We start from the raw sequence: 16,644 nt of genomic DNA, 5'->3' as shown, positions 1-16,644 counted from the left end.
CATGAACCAGGTGTCTTTCCTGTGAGGGAAGTCCCTTACCCTGGACCCACGCCTTTGGCGATATTTTCTATGTCCCTCCCCTTGGCCCCATTTGGAGTTAACTCTTACCCTACCCGGTCCCTAACATACACACCTGCCTTGATTTCTCCCTCCAGGAAAATTGAACTTCAGGATTTTTCAGATAATCATTATGTGAATTCCTGAAAACAAGCTTTTCAGTGACAGTCTGTCCTAAACTTTTACAACTTCCGCTATTTAGGTTTGACAATCTTGATTCTGTGGTTGCTGTTTACACATTATGGGGTGCCTTATTTACATCTGCCCAAATTACCTACCTTTGTTATTAGTAAGCAAATGCTTACAAAGCATGTTTCATGCTTCTGTGCTAGCAGCTCTCTTTTTGTGTCTGTACCCCAGTGTGCGTTAAATGCCGAAATCTCAATTGCAATTTGACATAATTTAATTTTTGTTTATTTGTTGTTTTTACAAAAAGAAGAGTTTCTTTTCTGCATTTCACAGTTCAATTTTTTTTTTTTTTTACCTTTTTCTCTAGTTCGGAGTGTATAAGTACCAGGTTATGAAACTGCAAATTCCATTGCAACGGGTCAGAGTGGATAATTTGTGCTGCACCTGCAGAGAACTGAGAATGAGATATTTGTCTAAAATAGAGCCCTTGCTTGTGGGTAGACCTTTCTGCAGATGGTGGCAGACAACACAAGACAGTAGGCTGGCAGAAGACCCCTGGCCGTTGGCTAGTCCAGCTCTGCCCCTTTAAGACAGGATCCTTGGTTGAAGCTTTCTCAGTCCCAGCCTTTTCTGTTTCTCTCCCTCTTCTGACTTTTGACCCATTACTGATCCCCACTTACCATGTTGGCCTAGCCCTTCCAGGACTGATAATCCAAATGGTTTTGACAGCTCCTCACTTTTTTTTTTCAACAGCCTCTCATTTTTAAATCTGATTCCCTTGTTTCCTGATTTCAGTTTTCCCCTTTTGACACTATATTTCCATGGACACTACTAGAAAGAGCCACCTTTGTTGTTAAGTTTCTTCTTGAGCCTAGCTAACACCACTAGATAGCACCCTACTTTGTAGTTGAACTTGAAAAGAAAACCTCATAGGCAAAGGTATTCATTTAGGAGCAGTGGCTAGCTCTCTCATAGGTAAATATAGTCACCTAGAGAGAATGCAGACTGAGGAGACCAAGGCAGTAAAGCAGTTGGCATCAGAATGGGTTAAGGGATGAGGCCAAGTACCAAGGTGAATTGGTTAACTGGTTAGTTGGCTCATTCATTTATTCACTTATTAAGTAAGCAAGTGTTCAGGACCGGGTATGTGTAAAGTATTATGCTAGGTGCTGGAATTACAGAGGTGAGCAATACAGTTAGGTCTCTGTCCACACCTGCATAAAAATTAACAGTGGAGTTGCACCATATCTGAATGTATCTTATTTAAATTGCTACCAAAAAAAAAAGAATGAATGCAAATAAGACCAAGGGAACTTTTTGGATTCATTGTAATATTCTTGATCTTGATTATGGTGGTAGCTAAAACCCATCAAACTATATACTTAAAAAGATTGAATTTTATTATATGTAAATTGTGCTTCAATTAAAAAAAAAAAAAACTAAGAACAGCTATCATTCTGAACAACAGAACTTTTCAATAGGAATCAGACAATCAGGCAGAGATGCCTGCTTTTGCCAGTATTGCCCCATGCTGTTTAGTCGGAGGGTCTAATAAGAAGAAGAAAATGCTATAATTGACACAAACTTTAGGGAAGTTGATATCCTTTACTTTGAAATCCCTCTTCGCTGGTGATGTGAGTGTAGGTCCAGGAAACCCAAGAGAATCTGATTAAAAAAGAGAGAATGAATATGAGAACTTAACAAATTATTGACTATAAGATAAACATACAAAAATCAATGGCCTTACCTTAATCTTGCAGTAAACATAGAAATGGCTGGGAAGATTTATCAATAAATCATTAAATGTCAGTTTTCTTAAATTAATATAGAAATTCAATAAATTAATGCAACACAGTTATTGAGAGAAAATTGTCTGCCAGTACTGTTGAGGACTAGGGACACATTTATGAACCAGATAGACAAAGCTTGTGGAGCTTACTTTCTAGGGGGGCAGACAATAATAAATAAGTGAATTATATGTATGGTAGAAGGTGATAAGTGCTATGGAAAAAAACTTAGGACATGGTAAACAGATCAGACGTGTTGAAGGGATTTGACAGTGTAGGTTGTAATTTTAAATATGGTGATCAGAGTTTTAACTAGAAAGCTAATTAGGATCTCAACAGTATTTGCTGCTGTGATTATGATTACAATTTGATAAAATCATATTAAATGAAGAACTTGAGGTTAAATGCCCATGCGCTATGCATTATCTATTGTTGGGTAACAAATGGTCCTTAAAGTGATGCACATTTATTCTCTCCCACGGTGTTGAGAGGTCAGAAGTCGAGGAGGCTGACCTGGGTGGTTCTGCTCAGGGTCTCTTAGGGAGCTGTGGTCACTATGTCAGCCTGGGCTGCCGCCACATAAGGCTGGACTGGCTGAAAGGGCTGCTTCTAGGATGGTTCAGTCACTCAGCTGGTGGCAGGAGGTCTCAGTTCCTCTCTGGCTGTAGGCAGGGGCTTCTGTTCTTGCCACATGGACCCCTCTGGAAGACTGCTTGGATGTCCTGGCACAGCCGCTGACTTTCCTCAGAGTGAGTGATCTGAGAGAGAGCAGGGTGGGAGCCACAGTGACTTATCACCGACCTCAGAAATCACTGACCACCATTTCCACAATGTCCCAGTGGTTACACAGGTCAGCCCTACTCCACGAGGACGGGATGGCATAGGATGCAAACACCAGCAGGTGCGATCACTGGGGCCATCGTGGAAGCTGGCTGCCACTTTCCTAGCTTCAAGGGAGCTGGGAAGGGTTGTATCTGCCATTTTCATCTTCTTTTGTGAAACATGGGCTCAGAATCATAAGGTAGGGATTTCCTCAAATTTAGGCAGGGCATTCAGATGCTGTTTGGTCATCAAGAATGATAAATATCCATTACATATTTGAATAAACTAACAGATCAATGCAACAAGGCGAGAACCCAGAAATAGATTGTTTAATACATTACAAAAGTGACCATTCAAAGGGGAAACATAATTTATGTATTTTATATATATGATGCCGACCTTGCTTGGTTATCCACCTCAAGCAAATAAAGCTGGACTGGTATAAAAACTAAACTCTAGAGGAAAATGAGAAGGCCTGCCAATGCAAACTAGGAAGGGGGAAGACTTTTTTTTTTAACCAAGTTTGAGCATCCCAGAAATAAAACTGAAAGCCTAGGCTGCGTACCAGGGCTCTTCTCCCTTGGTGGGCCACGAACTCTGTTTTTTGTTTTTCTATGAGGCTGCCAAACTTAGCTTGGTTTATCAGTCTGGTGCCTTCTTTCCGTCTAAGAATTTTTCCTCTATGTGCTATAAGAATCAGCAAATACTTTGAAGGGAAAAGCAAAAGGAAATGTATGGCTTACTTTGCTGAGCTTCCCTTCTGTCTTGGATCTTGGCTTCTCAAATCCTGGTTGTGTTAATAGCCATCTGACGCCTTCAGGTGATGATCAGAGAACTTACCCAGTTTCTCTCGTGGTTCTGGCAGGAGGGTTAGTCTGCTTCCTATTGTCCATCACAGCTGAATATAGATGCAGGTCTGCATGGTAGCCGCATAAAACAGTGTGAGAGTCAGGTGCTGAAGCAGAGTTCCTGCGGCTCCAAGGCTTGTCCTCTGAACCCAGCCGTGGGGGAGGGCCACGGCGGTTCCACTTCCTGGTCCAGAACACGCTCTGTGTTGGTGCTTGATCTTGTGCAACCAGAGAGCCCCACTTCTGCTGTGGTTGGATGCAGAGTTCCCCGCTGTCAATTAGGGCAAGTTGTTAGGAAGTATTTTTCAGGTCTTCTCTGTTCTTGCTGGTTTTCTGTTTATTTGTCCTGTTGAGTATGGAAAGAAGAATTTGAAATTTCTAACATTATGGATGTCTTTATTTCTCCTTTCATTCCTGTCAGCTTTGTTTCATGTATTTTGAAACTGTTGTGAGACTCATACACCTTCAGAATTGTTATGTTTTCTTGGAGAATTGACCCCTTTATCATTATATACTGTTAGTCTCCATTCTTAGCTATATTTGTTGTCCTGAGTCTACTTTTCCTAATAATAATACAGATCCTCTAGTTTACCTTTTTAAAGCATTTTTTATTCTGAAATATAAAATATATACAGAAAAGGAATAAATTTCAAAGTGTATTGTAACAAGTACTTATAGAACAGATTTCAGAGTTTGACATGGGTTACAGTTCCACATTTTTAAGCTTTTCCTTCTAGCTGCTTTAAGACACTGGCGACTGAAAGAAATATCAATATAATTCAGCAGTCATACTCGTTTGTTAAATCCTATCTTCCCTGTTATAACTCCTTCTCCTTTGATCCTTCTCCTAATCCTTATATTCTAACTTTTTCATCTTGGAAAGGAGTGTTGATAATGTAGGATAAGGGGATGGAACTCATTGATGTTCTTATCCTTTGAATTTCAGGACTTACCTAGGAACCTATCTGGCGGTTTATGGAAAGTAATTAGAGTGTGTGAAAACTTTTGTAGAATCTCATATAAAGCCCTGGGTGTTCCTTAGGGTTGACAAGAATGTTTTTGGTTGGTGTTTGGCAGTATCCGACCTGGTAATTAGCAATATCTGACCAAAGCTAGCATAAAAGTAGCCTCTAGAATAGCCTCTCAACCCTATTTGAAGTCACCTAGCCATTGATACCTTATTCTGTTGCATTTCTTTTCTTCCTTTTGGTCAGGAAGGTATTGTCGATCCCATGGTTTTGCCAGGGTGAGGCTCATCCCAGGGAGTCATGTCTCACTTTGCCAGGGAGCCTTTTGCCTCTGGCTGTCATGTCCAATATAGGGGGAAGGTAATGATTTTACTTGCAGAGTTGGCTTAGAGAGAGAAAGAGATCACATCTGAGCAACAAAAGAGGTTTTCTGGAAGTAACTCTTAGGCAAAACTGTAAGTAGGCTTAGCTTCTCCACCACAGATACAGGCTTTCCAAGAGCAAGCCTCATGATCAGAGGCTTGACTTGTTGACGTGGGAGTCCCTAATGTTTGAGACAGTACCAGGGGTTTGTGGTGAAGTTTAATAGTTCCATATTTTTTCTCCCATCCCTCAAGGGATGTTGATACTGCTTTTTAATTACCTGCTTAACATACTCTGGGATGTATCCAGGTATTACATTAACCTATACAGAATTACATGCCATTCCTATTCTGAGCTACGTGAGTTTGGGTTGTTTAACTGAGCTATACGGACAAGTTGAGTTAAATTATGTACTACAGAAAATTTAGATTTTGGACAACCTAAACCTCTCCTCCTTTGGTCTCATAGGTGAAGTCCTAAAATACCGATAATGTCAATCTTATCTTGTATTGTAATTTACCTAATCCCGACCTGATTGACTTAGTTCTTATCTCTAACTGAAGCCTGATCTCTTTTAAGGTTTCTTTAACAGTTATATGTTGCATAGCTGACTTTCAGAGCTGTACATCTCCAACTCTGAGTCTTAGGTGTCACACAGGTAGCCAGAGTTCCAGGCACATACCAGGTTATATGTATATAGCATAGCACCTCAAAATCTAGAAATAACATTTAGGGCTCTAGACTAAATGGATCTGCTTTAAGAGCTTACAATCTAGGCTCCAGTTTTCTCATAAATATTTTCTAAAAGAGACCATACAGTATTTGTTCTTTTCTTTCTGGCTTATTCTGTACCACATAATGTCCTCAAGATTCATTTACCTGGTCACGTGTCTCATGACTTTGTTCCTTTCTGTAGCAGCACAGTATTCCATCATATGTATGTGATACAGTTCACCATTCTGCTTCTCAGTGTATCCTTCAGTCACCTCCATTGGCTGGGCATCAGGTGTGATGTCCACAGTCAACCACCCACTTCTCACATTATCCTCACTTAGTTGTACTATCATCAACACTCTCAATTTTAGATAATTTTCATTGCTCCAAAGAGAAAAATAACTGGTAAACAACACCCACACCAAATAGAAAATCCAAACCTCCCCTTAACTCTTGGCCTTCCCTCCCAATTATTTACCCCTGGTGTTGCTGTGGTACTGGTGATGGCTTCCTGTTAAATATAGACCATAGCATGCAGTAGTGGTTCTCCCCCTATACCCCTCTATTATTTATTCTTTGTATAAGATTCATACCTTTGAAGTAGTTCATGCAAGAACTTATTTATATTTGTAGTGTTAATCGGTGGGATCCGTGGCTCTATACAACCTCTTTCGATCATGTTCACCTTCAATATGGTAATATTACTTATGGACCCATTAGTGAACTGCCTCACTTCTGTCCATTCTCTTACATTTAAGTTCAACCTCATTAGCTAACTGATCACCCATCTCTAGCTTCTGTGTATCTCTAGGTCCCCTATATTTTATATTATAGGCCTCTTAATTTACCTCTACCAAAGTCATAGTAGGGCAATCATACAATATCTGTCCTTTTGTGTCTGGCTTGTTTTGCTCAGCATTATGTCCTCAAGGCTCATCCATATTGTCATGTGCTTCAGGAATGATGTGCTGGTTTGAATTTATTATATACCCAGTGTTCTGGTTTGCTAGCTGCCGGAATGCAACACACCAGAGATGGATTGGCTTTTAATAAAAGGGGATTTATTTTGTTGGTTCTTCAGAGGAAAGGCAGGTAACTTTCCACTGAGGTTCTTTCTTATGTGGGAAGGCACAGGATGGTCTCTGCTGGTCTTCTCTCCAGGCCCCTGGGTTCCAACAACTTTCCCCGGGGTGACTTCTTTCTGCATCTCCAAAGGCCTGGGCTGAGCTGCAAGTGCTGAGATGAGGAATGCCGAGCTGCTTAGCTGTGCTACATTGCATTCTCTCATTTAAGCACCAGCCAATTAAGTCCAACGTCACTCATTGCAGCAGACACGCCCCCTAGCCGATTGCAGATGTAATTGGCAACAGATGAGGTTCATGTACTGTTGGCTTATGTCCGCAGCAACAAGAATAGGTATGCTCACCTGGCCAAGCTGACAACTGAATCTAACTAACACACCCAGAAAAGCATGTTTTAATCCTGAACCAGTCTTGTGGGGGCAGCTGTTTCTTTTAATCCTGATTCAATATTGTAGGATGTAAACTTCATTAGATTATCTCTGAGGAGATGCAGCATGCCCAATTGTGGGTGTGTCCTTTTGATTAGAAGGCGATGTGACCCATTCCAGTTGGTCTTGATCAGTTTACTGGAGTCCTTTAAAAGAGGAAACATTTTGTACAGCACTCAGAGCTGAATCAGATTCTGGCACTTGAGAGCAGAGCCGACATGAGACCTAGATGTTTGGAAATGCAGAGCCCAGCAGATGGTGCCATGTGCCTTCCCGTGAGGGTTAGCCCAGCAGATGGTGCCATGTGCCTTCCCGTGAGGCGCTAAGCAAGTACGAACCTAGAGTTGTGTTCCAAAGGAGCTAAGTGAAGGCCCACAGATGCTTAGAGAGGAAACCGCAGGAAACAGAGGCTGAAAGCCACAGAGCCCAAAAGCAAGGGACCAGCAGATGCAAGCTATGTGCCTTCCCGGCTGAAAGAGATGTTCTGTAGAACTGTAAACTTGTAATTTATTAAATTCCCTTTTAAAAGCCATTCTATGTCTGGCATGTTACATCCTGGCAACTTAACAAACTCATTAGTACGACCTCATTTCATGTTACTGATGCTTAATATTCCATCATATGTATATACCACGTTTTGTTTATCCACGCATCTGTTGATGGACACTTGGATTGTTTCCGTCCAAGTCTGTCTGTGTCATTGCTTTCAGCTCTTCTGTGTATACACCAAGTAGTGAGAGTGCCAGGGCACAGGGCAACTTGATGTTAATTTTCTAACGAACCGCCAAACTGTCTTCCACAGCGACTGTGCCAGTATGCATTCCTACCAGCAGTGCATAAGTTAGTTCCTTTTCTACACATCCTTTCCAACATTTTGTAGTTTCCTGTTTGTTTAATAGCAGCCATTCTTACAGGTGTGAGGTGGTATACAGATCTGCTTTTCCCTTATAGCTAATGAAAATGAGCATCTCTTCATGTGCTTTCTAGTCATCTGTATTTGCTCTTTGGAAAAATGTCTATTCCTGTCTTTAGCCCATTTTATAATGGCTATTTTGTTCTTTTTTGTTGTGTTGCATGATTTCTTTATGTATACAGCATAACAAACCTTTATCCAACATATGATTTCCAAATATTTTCTCCCATTGAGTTGGCTGCATCTTCACCTTTTTGATAAAGTCTTTTGATGCACAGAGCATTTGATTTTGAGGAGTTCCCATTTGTCTGTCTTTTCTTTCATTGCTTGTGCTTTGGGAATAAAGTTTAGGAAGCTACCTCCTATTACTAGGTCTTGAAGATGATTCCCCATATTTTCTTCTAGGAGTTTTATGGTATTGGCTCTTACATTTAGGTCTTTGATCCACTTTGAGTTATTTTTGTATAGGGTGTAAGGAAAGGGTCCTGTTTCATTCTTTTGGATATTGACACACAGTTCTCCCTTGCTCATTTATTGAAAAAACTATTCTGTCCCAGTTCAGTGGATTTGGAGATTTTGTCGAAGATCAATTGACCATAGATTTGGTGGTTTATTACTACCCTCTGGATTTGATTCCACTGGTTAATATTTCTATATTTGTGCCAGTACCATGATGTTTAGATCACTGTGGCTTTTTTTTTTTTTTTGCATGACAGACTTTGGGAATTGAACCTGGGTCTCTGGCATGGCAGTTGAGAATTCTGCCACTGAGCCACCATTGCACCACCCCACTGTGGCTTTTTAATAAGCTTTAAAATCAGGAAGTGTTAATCCTCCCATTTCATTTTTCTCTTTTAGCATAGTTTAGCCATTTGTGGTCTCTTTCACTTTAAAATGAATTTGAGAACTAGCTTTTCCAAGTCTTTAAAGTAGGTTGTTGGAATTTTGATTGGTATTGCATTGAATCTGTAGATCAGTTTGGGTAGAATTGACATCTTTACTACATTTGGTCTTCCTCTCTCTGAGCAGGGAATGTCTTTCTGCCTATTTAAATCTCTGATTTCTTTTCACAATGTGATATAGTTTTCTGTGTACAGGTCCTTTGCATCCTTTGTTAAGTTTATTTCCAGATACTTGATGATTTTGAATGGAATTTTTTCTTTAATTGTCTCCTCAGTTAGGTAATTTCTTGTTTATAGAAACATTACTGATTTTTGCACATTGATCTTATATCCTGCCACCTTGCTGAATATGTTTATTAGCCCAAGAAGCTTTGTCCTAGATTTCTCAAGATTTTACAAGTATAGTATCATGTCATCTGCAAATAATGAAAGCTTTACTACTTCCTTTTTGATTTGAATGCGCTTTATTTCTTTATCCTGCCAGATTCCTCCAGCTAGAACTTCTAGCACAATGTTGAATAATAGTGGTGACAGTGAGCATCCTTGTCTCATTCCTGATCTTAGGGGGAAGGCTTTCAGTCTCTCTCCATTGAGTACAACGCTGGCTATGGGTTTTTCATATGTGCCCTTTATCATATTGAGGAAGTTTCCTTTGATCCCTACCTTTTGAAGTGTTTTTATCAGAAAAGGACGCTGAATTTTGTTGCACGTCTTTTCAGCATCAATCGAGATGATTGTGTGATTTTCCCCTTTCAATTTGTTAATGTGCTTATTACATTGATTTTCTTGTGTTGAACTACCCCTGCATTTCTGGAACAATCCTCACTTGGTTGTGGTGTGTAATTCTCCTAATGCATCGTTGGATTCGATGTGTGAGCATTTTGTTGAAAAATTTTGCATCTATGTTCATTAGGGCAATTGGCCTGTAGTTTTCCTTTTTTTTTTAAGCATCTTTACCAGGTTTTGGTATTAGACTAATGTTAGCTTCATTAAATGAATTAAGATAATATTCCTTTTTCCTCACCTTTTTGGAGGCGTTTGAGCAGGGTTGGTGTTAGTTCTTTTTCGGATGTTTGAGAAAATTCCCTTGTGAAGCCATCTGGCTTCCTTTGTAGGAAGATTTTTGATGACTGATTGAATGTCTTTAGTTGTGATTAGTTTGCTGAGATTTTCTATTACTTCCTGAGTCACTGTAGCTTGTTCTTGTGTTTCCAGGAATTTCTCCATTTCATCTAAGTTGTCTAGTTTGCTGGCGTGTAGTGGTTCATGGTGTCCGCTTATGATTTTTTTTTTTATTTCTTCAGGGTCCATGGTAATGACCCCACTCTGATTTCTGATTTTGTTTATTTGCATTTTCTCTCTTTTTTTCTTTGTCTTTTTGGCTAGGGGGTCCACTGATTTTATCAAAGAACCAACTTTTGATTTTGTTGATTCTTTCCTTTTTTTTTTTATTCTCCATTTTGTTTATTTCTGCTTTAATCTTTGTTATTTCTCTTCTATTTGCCTTGGGGTTAGTTTATTGTCCTTTCTCTGATTTGCCCATGTGAGCCCTTAAGTCCTCCAGTTTTGCTGTTTCTTCTTTTTTTTTATTTTTTATTTTTTATTAATTAAAAAAAGAAATTAACACAACATTTAGAAATCATTCCATTCTACATATGCAATCAGTAATTTTTAATATCATCACATAGATGTATGATCATCATTTCTTAGTACATTTGCATCGATTTAGGAAAAGAACTAGCAAAACAACAGAAAAAGATATAGAATGTTAATATAGAGAAAAAAATAATAATAAAAAATAAAAAAATATATATATAAAAACGGAAAAAGAAAAAAAACAAAAGACACAAACAAACAAAGAAACAAAAAAAACTATAGCTCAGATGCAGCTTCCTTCAGTGTTTTAACATAATTACATTACAATTAGGTATTATTGTGCTGTCCATTTTTGAGTTTTTGTATCTAGTCCTGTTGCACAGTCTGTATCCCTTCAGCTCCAATTACCCATTATCTTACCCTTTTTCTAACTCCTGCTGGTCTCTGTTACCAATGACATATTCCAAGTTTATTCTTGAATGTCGGTTCACATCAGTGGGACCATAGAGTATTTGCCCTTTAGTTTTTGGCTAGACTCACTCAGCATAATGTTCTCTAGGTCCATCCATGTTATTACATGCTTCATAAGTTTATCCTGTCTTAAAGCTGCATAATGTTCCATCGTATGTATATACCACAGTTTGTTTAGCCACTCTTCTGTTGATGGACATTTTGGCTGTTTCCATCTCTTTCAATTGTAAATAACGCTGCTATAAACGTTGGTGTGCAAATGTCCGTTTGTGTCTTTGCCCTGAAGTCCTTTGAGTAGATGCCTAGCAATGGTATTGCTGGGTCGTATGGCAATTCTATATTCAGTTTTTTGAGGAACCGCCAAACTGCCTTCCACAGTGGTTGCACCATTTGACATTCCCACCAACAGTGGATAAGTGTGCCTCTTTCTCCTCATCCTCTCCAGCACTTATCATTTTCTGTTTTGTTGACAATGGCCATTCTGGTGGGTGTGAGATGATATCTCATTGTGGTTTTGATTTGCATTTCTCTAATGGCCAGGGACATTGAACATCTCTTCATGTGCCTTTTGGCCATTTGTATTTCCTCTTCTGAGAGGTGTCTGTTCAAGTCTTTTTCCCATTTTGTAATTGGGTTGGCTGTCTTTTTGTTGTTGAGGTGAACAATGTCTTTATATATTCTGGATGCTAGACCTTTATCTGATATGTCGTTTCCAAATATTGTCTCCCATTGTGTAGGCTGTCTTTCTACTTTCTTGATGAAGTTCTTTGATGCACAAAAGTGTTTAATTTTGAGGAGCTCCCATTTATTTATTTATTTCTTCAGTGCTCTTGCTTTAGGTTTAAGGTTCATAAAACCGCCTCCAATTGTAAGTTTAATAAGATATCTCCCTACATTTTCCTCTAACTGTTTTATGGTCTTAGACCTAATGTTTAGATCTTTGATCCATTTTGAGTTAACTTTTGTATAGGGTGTGAGATACGGGTCCTCTTTCATTCTTTTGCATATGGATATCCAGTTCTCTAGGCACCATTTATTGAAGAGACTGTTCTGTCCCAGGTGAGTTGGCTTGACTGCCTTATCAAAGATCAAATGTCCATAGATGAGAGGGTCTATATCTGAGCACTCTATTCGATTCCATTGGTCGATATATCTATCTTTATGCCAATACCATGCTGTTTTGACCACTGTGGCTTCATAATATGCCTTAAAGTCCAGCAGCGTGAGACCTCTAGCTTCGTTTTTTTTCCTCAAGATACTTTAAGCAATTTGGGGCATCCTGCCCGTCCAGATAAATTTGCTTATTGGTTTTTCTATTTCCATAAAATAAGTTGTTGGGATTTTGATTGGTATTGCATTGAATCTGTAAATCAATTTAGGTAGGATTGACATCTTAACTATATTTAGTCTTCCAATCCATGAACACGGTATGCCCTTCCATCTATTTAGGTCTTCTGTGATTGCTTTTAGCAGTTTTTTGTAGTTTTCTTTGTATAGGTTTTTTTTGTCTCTTTAGTTAAATTTATTCTTAAGTATTTTATTCTTTTAGTTGCAATTGTAAATGGAATTTGTTTCTTGATTTCCCCCTCAGCTTGTTCATTGCTCGTGTATAGAAATGCTACAGATTTTTGAATGTTGATCTTGTAACCTGCTACTTTGCTGTACTCATTTATTAGCTCTAGTAGTTTTGTTGTGGATTTTTCCGGGTTTTGGACGTATAGTATCATATCATCTGCAAACAGTGATAGTTTTACTTCTTCCTTTCCAATTTTGATGCCTTGTATTTCTTTTTCTTGTCTAATTGCTCTGGCTAGAACCTCCAACACAATGTTGAATAATAGTGGTGATAGTGGACATCCTTGTCTTGTTCCTGATCTTAGGGGGAAAGTTTTCAATTTTTCCCCATTGAGGATGATATTAGCTGTGGGTTTTTCATATATTCCCTCTATCATTTTAAGTAAGTTCCCTTGTATTCCTATCTTTTGAAGTGTTTTCAACAGGAAAGGATGTTGAATCTTGTCAAATGCCTTCTCTGCATCAATTGAGATGATCATGTGATTTTTCTGCTTTGATTTGTTGATATGGTGTATTACATTAATTGATTTTCTTATGTTGAACCATCCTTGCATACCTGGGATGAATCCTACTTGGTCATGATGTATAATTCTTTTAATGTGTTGTTGGATTCGATTTGCTGGAATTTTATTGAGGATTTTTGCATCTATATTCATTAGAGAGATTGGCCTGTAGTTTTCTTTTTTTGTAATATCTTTGCCTGGTTTTGGTATGAGGGTGATGTTGGCTTCATAGAATGAATTAGGTAGTTTTCCCTCCACTTCGATTTTTTTGAAGAGTTTGAGCAAAGTTGGTACTAATTCTTTCTGAAATGTTTGGTAGAATTCACATGTGAAACCGTCTGGTCCTGGACTTTTCTTTTTGGGAAGCTTTTGAATGACTGATTCAATTTCTTTACTTGTGATTGGTTTGTTGAGTTCATCTATTTCTTCTTGAGTCAAAGTTGGTTGTTCATGCCTTTCTAGGAAGTTGTCCATTTCATCTACATTGTTGTTATTTATTAGCATAAAGTTGTTCATAGTATCCTGTTATTACCTCCTTTATTTCTGTGAGGTCAGTGGTTATGTCTCCTCTTCCATTTCTGATCTTATTTATTTGCATCCTCTCTCTTCTTCTTTTTGTCAATCTTGCTAAGGACCCATCAATCTTATTGATTTTCTCATAGAACCAACTTCTGGTCTTATTGATTTTCTCTATTGTTTTCATGTTCTGAATTTCATTTATTTCTGCTCTAATCTTTGTTATTTCTTTCCTTTTGCTTGCTTTGGGGTTAGTTTGCTGTTCTTTCTCCAGTTCTTCCAAGTGGACAGTTAATTCCCGAATTTTTGCCCTTTCTTCTTTTTTGATATAGGCATTTAGGACAATAAATTTCCCTCTTAGAACTGCCTTTGTTGCGTCCCATAGGTTTTGATATGTTGTGTTTTCATTTTCATTTCCCTCGAGATATTTACTAATTTCTCTTGTAATTTCTTCCTTGACCCACTGGTTGTTTAAGAATGTGTTGTTGAGCCTCCACGTATTTGTGAATTTTCTGGCACTCCGCCTGTTATTGATTTCCAACTTCATTCCTTTATGATCTGAGAAAGTGTTGTGTATGATTTCAATCTTTTTAAATTTGTTAAGACTTGCTTTGTGACCCAGCATATGGTCTATCTTTGAGAATGATCCATGAGCACTTCAGAAATAGGTGTATCCTGCTGTTGTGGGGTGTAATGTCCTATAAATGTCTGTTAAGTCTAGCTCATTTATAGTAATATTCAGATTCTCTGTTTCTTTATTGATCCTCTGTCTAGATGTTCTGTCCATTGATGAGAGTGGTGAATTGAAGTCTCCAACTATTATGGTATATGTGTCTATTTCCCTTTTTAGTGATTGCAGTGTATTCCTCACGTATTTTGGGGCATTCTGATTCGGTGCATAAATATTTATGATTATTATGTCTTCTTGTTTAATTGTTCCTTTTATTAGTAGATAGTATCCTTCTTTGTCTCTTTTAACTGTTTTACATTTGAAGTCTAATTTGTTGGATATTAGTATAGCTACTCCTGCTCTTTTCTGGTTGTTATTTGCATGAAATATCTTTTCCCAACCTTTCAGTTTCAACCTATGTTTATCTTTGGGTCTAAGATGTGTTTCCTGTAGACAGCATATAGAAGGATCCTGTTTTTTAATCCATTCCGCCAGTCTATGTCTTTTGATTGGGGAATTCAGTCCATTAACATTTAGTGTTATTACTGTTTGGGTAATACTTTCTTCTACCATTTTGCCTTTTGTATTTTATATGTCATATCTAATTTTCCTTCTTTCTACACTCTTCTCCACACCTCTCTCTTCTGTCTTTTCATATCTGACTCTAGTGCTCCCTTTAGTATTTCTTGCAGAGCTGGTCTCTTGGTCACAAATTCTCTCAGTGACTTTTTGTCTGAAAATGTTTTAATTTCTCCCTCACTTTTGAAGGACAGTTTTGCTGGATATAGAATTCTTGGTTGGCAGTTTTTCTCTTTTAGTGATTTAAATATATCATCCCACTGTCTTCTTGCCTCCATGGTTTCTGCTGAGAAATGTACACATAGTCTTATTGGGTTTCCCTTGTATGTGATGGATTGTTTTTCTCTTGCTGCTTTCAATATCCTCTCTTTCTCTTTGACCTCTGACATTCTAACTAGTAAGTGTCTTGGAGAATGCCTATTTGGGTCTAATCTCTTTGGGGTGTGCTGCACTTCTTGGATCTGTAATTTTAGGTCTTTCATAAGAGTTGGGAAATTTTCAGTGATAATTTCTTCCATTAGTTTTTCTCCTCCTTTTCCCTTCTCTTCTCCTTCTGGGACACCCACAACACGTATATTTGTGCGGTTCATATTATCATTCAATTCCCTGAGCCCCTGCTCAAATTTTTCCATTCTTTTCCTTATAGTTTCTGTTTCTTTTTGGATTTCAGATGTTCCATCCTCCAGTTCACTAATTCTAACCTCAGTCTCTTGAAATCTACCATTGTAGGTATCCATTGTTTTTTTCATCTCTTCTACTGTATCTTTCATTCCCATAAGTTCTGTGATTTGTTTTTTCAGACTTTCCATTTCTTGTTTTTGTTCATCCCTTGCCTTCTTCATGTCCTCCCTCAATTTATTGATTTGGTTTTTGAAGAGGTTTTCCATTTCTGTTCGTATGTTCAGAATTGTTGTCTCAGCTCCTGTATCTCACTTGAACTATTGGTTTGTTCCTTTGACTGGGCCACATCTTCAATTTTCCTGGTGTGATTTGTTATTTATTGCTGGCGTCTGGACATTTAATCAGATTTCCCTGAATGTGAGACCCAGCAGGTTGAAAGATTTTCCTGTGAAGTCTCTGGGCTCTGTTTTTTTTATCCTGCCCAGTATGTGGCGCTTGTCTGTCTGCGGGTCCCACCAGCAAAAGTTGTTGTGGCTCCTTTATTAATGCCACTCTTGGTGTTTGGTTGGACCCAGTCCCTGCCAGTTTCGGAAACTCCCTCCTCTCCCTCTGGGTAGCTGCCTGTGGGGGAGGGGTGCTGGCCGCCGGGTGCCGTGGCTTGAGGAACTCGCTGATCCGAAACTCGCTGCCGGACCAGGAAGGAGGGAGGGAGGAGCTCTGGCTGCCAGCCACCGCTGTCCGGGGAAGCGCGCGCTGCTCGGGGACCTCACCGCAGCAGAGTCTCGCAGTCAGTGTAGTCAGTCCAGACTGGGGTACGCTGTGTGTCCGGTCCCTGCCGTGGCCCCGGGAGCTGTTCTGCACTGTTTCTGGTCACCTAGTAGTTACTCTGGTGGAGGAACTAAGACGCGTGTACCTTACTTAGCCGCCATCTTGGCCCCCTCACTCAACAATTTATGAGTAGAAATTCTGCTAACCACTGAAGATCCAAAAGTAAGCAAGATAAACCCAGTAAATGCCCTCCTGGTGTGTATAGCCATGAAAAAACAACAGACACTTGTTTATGGAATGACAATTGGGGAAACACATAGCTAGAGTCTGTG

General features: G+C 39.0%; 1 long non-coding RNA gene and 1 pseudogene across 2 annotated transcripts in view; one reads left to right on the top strand and one right to left on the bottom strand.

Annotated features, from left to right (window-relative positions):
• Positions 1-16,644, top strand: part of LOC143690738 (putative tetratricopeptide repeat protein 41) — a 39,277-nt pseudogene that overhangs the window by 1,202 nt on the left and 21,431 nt on the right. The window lies entirely within an intron of this gene.
• Positions 1,547-3,812, bottom strand: LOC143642883 (uncharacterized). Its single transcript, XR_013155965.1, has 3 exons — positions 3,539-3,812; positions 2,487-2,731; positions 1,547-1,851 (listed from the first exon to the last, which is right to left on the bottom strand). It is a non-coding gene; the product is annotated as an uncharacterized LOC143642883 (long non-coding RNA).

Source organism: Tamandua tetradactyla, chromosome 7 (genome assembly GCF_023851605.1).
Source record: "Tamandua tetradactyla isolate mTamTet1 chromosome 7, mTamTet1.pri, whole genome shotgun sequence".
NCBI lineage: Eukaryota > Metazoa > Chordata > Mammalia > Pilosa > Myrmecophagidae > Tamandua > Tamandua tetradactyla.
Note: the sequence above shows the minus strand (reverse complement) of the source record. Positions and strands in the feature narration are given on the sequence as shown.